Below are 6000 nucleotides of genomic sequence, written 5' to 3'. Positions count from 1 at the left end.
AAATAGAAATGTGGAGATGTTGACAGCTACAAAAACAAAACAAAACAAACAAACAAACAAATAAAAAACCCCAGATAGGAATCTATAGATAGGCGTTTATGCAGTGAATGACCTACAGAGACAGTGAGCATCATAGGAAGCCTCAACTATTTATTCACTGCATAAAGGCCTATCTATAGATGCCTATCTGTTTTGTTTTGTTTTGTTTTTGTCTAGCTGTCATCATCTCCACATCTTTATTTTTTGAGACACTGGGCATACAAACCTATATATATATAGGAGTTTCACATAGTGCGACATCTGCTGGTCATTTTTTGTAACTACTTTTGACATGTTTGCTGTTGGTTCTATGCCATTGATCTTTCTAATTATTGAGAACAGATTTTACTATCCACAGTACATCCTGAGGAAAACTTACCAAAGTACTTTCATTTACAAAATAGACATAATGCGTTATGGTCACTCAGCTGCACATGAACCGGCAATACAATAAGACTCTGTTGCATTACTTTATGCACCAACTGAATATTCAAAAATGAAAGACAGCTCGTTCATTTGATATGAAAAACATTTTATTGTCATTGTAGGTCATAATAAATTATTTTTCAACTATAATCATCAATTATTAAAGGCTAAAGGTCTGTCTGTCTGTATATATATTTTGTGTTGACATTGCACTTTCTAGAGGCAAAGAAGTGGAACCTTTATTTTGAAGAGTACAGTGCAAACATAACTGATAGAGCACACTGGCCAATCAGAAACAAGGGGGTGCTGAAGGCCCATCCACCAATGAAAACAAAACATTGAGTGATAATATTGTTTTGTCAGTGAGAACGGAAAACAGGAAATCGAGCTGAATTTGTATTTTTTGCCCAAAATTTAAAAACAAAAAAATGACCAAAAAAATGGTTCAAACGTACCTTGGTCATTTGGGTTACTTGCGTGTATGTATACACAACAGCAGATAAGCTTGTATAGCACAACATACAAACGAAACCAGCATACGATCATTGCCCCATAGCACCACTAGTGGTCAAAACCTCCACGGGTTTTGTTGAGGTCTTTGCAAGTGAAATCTTTTTCATATTAGTCCTCTACAGATTGAGTTCGGTTTGAACACAGTTTCTCACACATGATGGTTCAGTATGGATCTTGATCTGTGATGGAAATTTCAATATCTTGAAGGTAATATATTTGCTTGTTAAAGGTGCTATATGTAAGAATTATGTTAGAATTTTAGTTTAAAACATTAAAAAATTAACTAAAATTATCAATAGAATGTGAATAAGTAATGAAATGAGAACTTCCCCGACTTTCTCAGTTGCCTAGAACAGCCTGTAGACTCCTTCTATGGAAAGGACTCAGGGTGGTTTTGTTGGGAAAACCCAAAGGATGTGACGTTTATGCATGCTGCTGAGCACCTTGCCTCAGGAAGGAAACAACACCAGCTAACATTAGCTTAAAAATAGAGTCTGCTAACGGTGACTGGCACCTGAGCTGGCAATAACATTACTGCAAAGCATGTGGTTTTAGCTGCTCACACTGAAGGAGTGCAAGCATATACTTGAGCAACAGGATGTGTCATTAATGCAAAGGAATTTCTGATTCTTACATATAGTACCTGTAATATAAAATGTAAATCAGTTAGGCACAAGTGGCATGGTTTTTAAAAAAAATACTTATTACTTGGCCCACAACTTTTTAACTTGAATTAATTAGTAAATCAAACATAATTTCTGTTACAAATAGAAACTCAGGATATCAGAGTGGTGAGTGTTAGTCTGTTGTACTGATGGATGCTATGTAAAGGAAAAGATGGTGCTGTGTGTGGGGGCCAAAGGGATTGGCTCCGCCATTGTCAATTTACTGAGCATTGAAAAATCATTTGTCGCTACACTCTTTTATGAAAAAAAGTATTTGAAGTATCTGATGTTGATGTTCAGTGACATTTTATATAACAGTTCCTCAAAGGCACAAAGTTTCAAACAAGGATTGAATAATGTTAGTCAGTATGCAAAAACACTTACTGTAAATCATCAACTATCCACACAGTCAGACATAATTTAGCAAAACATTACAAGGTGTACACTGTATCTTAATGATGAAACACAGTGAAAATATCCTTTGTTATCATTGCTGCCCCAAAGTCATATGTAGACCGCAAAGAAGTTTTGGCGGGGGGGGGGAGAGAAGAAAAACATCTTGTGGTTGATACCTTTTTGTTGTGCAAAACAGAAAAGAGAACAGAGCTCATTCCAGCAAGTCAAGATGTGTGTTCTAACTGCCATTTTGTGGCTGTGTAGTTTACGCTTTCCGCAGTACATCCTGTTTGAAAAAGTGACATTTATTGAATGAATGCCTTTGTCTCTTGGTGATTCCTCTATCAAGTGGGGAAACCCAGGTGTGGCCATTTGGTAAACATTTAAGTGATGGGAACCAAAACCTGTCACTGGTAGATGTATACAACATATACATGCATATATAATGCACCTTTATACTCGTTTAGTTTCTTTATTTCTTAAAATTATGAGAATTTTTAAAATAAGGATTTTTAATTCTTTCCCATTCAAAACTGAAAGCCCCACTTTCACATGCAGTAACTGACAGAACAATATACTCACAGCAGTTACCAACAGCATAGGACTGTAAATTTTCAGTCATATTCTATGAAAAGGCTTATTTTTCATGACATCATTACACATTTCTATATCTATAGAAACATGTGGTAATATTTTATATGAAACTGAAATTATAGCAACGCCTCTGGTCATTTTTTGTCAAGTGTTTGGTCTAAACTTTGTGTTAAATTATCCTAGTGAAAGTACACTAAGTTATTTTGGCTGGGGTTTGGGAAATGTTTTCTGACGGTTTAACAGTAGGTTGACATGCAAAAGAAGGTGAACAGAGAGTTGAGAGATGCAATCCAAACACACTCTTCCTTCTCTTTGTCTGTCTTTGTGATTACGTCCCATGGAGGTGGGACAGAGCTGTTGAGTAACTGGCTGTGCTGCATTGTAGAGACTTCATTCTGCATGCATGGGTCAGAGGTGAGGTTTCCTCTGTTAGCTCTGCTGTGTGGTGTAAACTCTCTCATCCTTCCTCCGTCTGTTCAGTGTCTCTGTGTCACTCTGAGGTGAGTCACGATATTCTGCTCAATTTTGCTTATCTGAGGACAGTCCCTACCCTTAGCAGTTAGTGACTGACGGCAAACACAAGTATCTTTTCAGATCAGCTACCTTCCTTGTTAGAAACTGAGGGATACTCAGGCTTTGAGGATCACACCATTCTGGTTTGCGTTTACTGTATTAGAGAAGTGTGTTGTAATATTAGAGGATCTACTATATCCAATAAAGATGATATCTTTTAAGATTTGTACTGTGTAGAAAGACAGATTGATGCTCCTTCTCTCCTAGTAAACCAATGGAAATGTACCTAAAATAAGTGGCATGGCGTCAATTAATAATAATAAAAACAAAAGAATCAGACAACAATCAACTACATCAAACATTTGGAGAAACCGTGCAGCTTTTCTTTCTGCATGTGTTTTGACTGTCAGTGCTATGTAGATGTGTTCTCTACAATAGTGGTAGGGCATTTATGAATACATTTTTTCACATTCTGCATGTCAGAGCCAGGTACATGGAAAGACAGGTGGTGAGGCACGTTATGCACCAGTAAATAGGTGACCACATTTTTCACCAAGATAGCACAGAATTTGAAACTAAGAGGTTAGCCACACTGTACATGTTAGGCTTTGATCCTTATGAGGTTTTTTGTTGACTAAATTCTTAACTGAGGTTGGGTTAGCTAGGCACGAGCATTAGAATTACTTGATTTTATTTACTGTTAACTGTGCATCTCCTGTTTACTTCTCCCACTTCACTTGCTGTGTTGTAGTTTGTTGAATGCATATAATTTATCCAACAGGAAAATGTTTTTTTTTTCACTTTCACAACTTTCACACTGTTTCACAGTTTTTTTCAGTCAGGGATATGTCGATGATTAGCAACAATAATGATACTTAAGATGTAGTGTACAAGGAAAAACAAACAAATAAAACCCCAAAAAAGGTTTTGGGCATTTTAATGCGACATGTGAGCTGCTGTTGAAGTGGAGAAAGAGAACAAGAACTGGTTGGTCTGACTCTGACAGGACGTGTCCTGTCTTGTTTTCATGTTTACCAGCAATGAGAAAGCAAATAACACAAATATGAATTTGGGAATGTATAAGACCACAGTGAATGTTCACAAACAGTGATGGATAGATCATTCACAAGCAGCCAAAAATCTGTCTGTTAAGCCATTAGCTGTTGGCTCAGATTCAGTCGTCCCTCAGGCTGATGACACTATAAGCGACAAAGCTATAAAACGGCCGTTCATGGCCAGCTACACTGTTGCAGAGTCGCCGTTGAAATGTTGCTTGAGTGCTTGTTGACATAGTTATGTTGTCATGGGCTTGTGTATCATATTAATTCACGATTATCTTTAATAGCAAGTAAAGATAATTTAGTATTATTAAATAACACACTACCACAGCTAGCCATTGTGCGTTTAAGAATGTATGTTCCATACCTGGTACTCCCACAATAGCTGCCACACTCTGCCAAGCTGCATTTTTTTCTGTTAGCGTCACGAAATGGGTAGGATTAAATAGCACAGGAAACTTGCTTACGGAAAGAATCAGTTTTTCCTTCCATTTTTTTTAGACAGAACGGAACAGGTACTGTGGGGAGAGAAAAGAAGAGTGGAAATGGTGAAACAAAAACATATGATTGGTTGATGCTTCACTGTGTCACTGGACCACTGAAAAATGTTGAGGCTAGTTCAACTTTGAACTGTCACGACGGTCACGCCCGTCAGGCCCATCAAGCCTGTCACGCCTGTCAGGTAGCGTAAAGTGTTGGGCGTCAGTTTGTAGCTTCATGATACTGGCTTCCATTGAAAATGACTTATAGCCTGTTACTTTGTTGCCAGTAGTCTGAACACACAGTGTTTGTTGAGAACTGAGATGTTGCAGCATTTGTTTGAGCTGTTTTTTGTCAAATCTTTTCATCGCTGCTCTGACACTCAGTTTTTTTGACCGCTTAGATCCTGCAAAACTCCCGAGTTGGAAAACGTGTTGTGTTACTATGACAACCTGCAACCATGAGTTTTCATTTCAGGTTTTTTCAGGTTGCATTTTAAACTGTTTTTAATATAGTGATTTTCATATTCATTGCTTATTTATTCTGTTTTGAAATGTTCAAAAACTTACCATAAAGCTTAGTTAATGTAAATTTCAGTCATTGTTGTAAAAAAGTGGTGAAATATTATTAAAAATGCATTCATCCCGGGACACCCAATTTGCCCTAGTGGAAACAGGAAAATTGCATGTATTTACCTCATCGGGCAAACATGAGTAAATGGTTCAATCTGGTGGAAAATAGTAAAAACTACAATTTTGAAGCCACTGCTCTAGATTTAAAGCCTGATATAATAGAATGCATGATTTTATGCTGCACTGGTTGTGGGATCAAAAATGACGTTTTTAATGGGTTTAAATGGGTTTAAATGGGGACATTTTTGTCCATAAAGATCTGAGTGTCTTTTTTTTGGCTACACAGCTCATCATAGACTTACTATAGGAGATGAGGCTGAACTTCCAAAATTCAAAAAAAAAAGCACACCCTTGTCAAAATTTATGCCATATACATTAGCACAGCCAGAATGATTGAAAAATCGCAAAGTAAGAAGACAAAAATGTCCCTGTTGAGGAACAAGGGATCACTTCACTCTCTGTGAAACTTCAAATTCAGTCATGTAAGTCATATTCTAACTCCCATTGTTTCCCCTTTATAGTGCAAAATGAATCATGTAGTTAAATTAACCTCCCACAGGCTAAATGTCTTCAGCATCTCCATCTATCTTTATTAACAATTACACTTTGCAGCACCCATGGAAGGATATTTCCATCATACTGTCTGGGGTTTCCTCCTTTCCTCCCTCTTTTATATTAGAATAT

At 37.1% G+C, this 6000-nt stretch overlaps 1 protein-coding gene across 1 annotated transcript in view; it reads left to right on the top strand.

Annotated features, from left to right (window-relative positions):
• Positions 1–2958: 2958 nt before the first annotated feature.
• The window catches only part of LOC121907643 (interleukin-1 receptor type 1-like), a 34162-nt gene continuing 31120 nt past the window's right edge, over positions 2959–6000 (top strand). The window contains exon 1 of the mRNA XM_042427323.1: positions 2959–3133. The gene's annotated coding sequence lies outside the window, so the exon portion shown is untranslated. The remainder of the gene's footprint in view (positions 3134–6000) is intronic.

The sequence above is a fragment of the Thunnus maccoyii genome, chromosome 11 (assembly GCF_910596095.1).
Source record: "Thunnus maccoyii chromosome 11, fThuMac1.1, whole genome shotgun sequence".
NCBI lineage: Eukaryota > Metazoa > Chordata > Actinopteri > Scombriformes > Scombridae > Thunnus > Thunnus maccoyii.
Note: the sequence above shows the minus strand (reverse complement) of the source record. Positions and strands in the feature narration are given on the sequence as shown.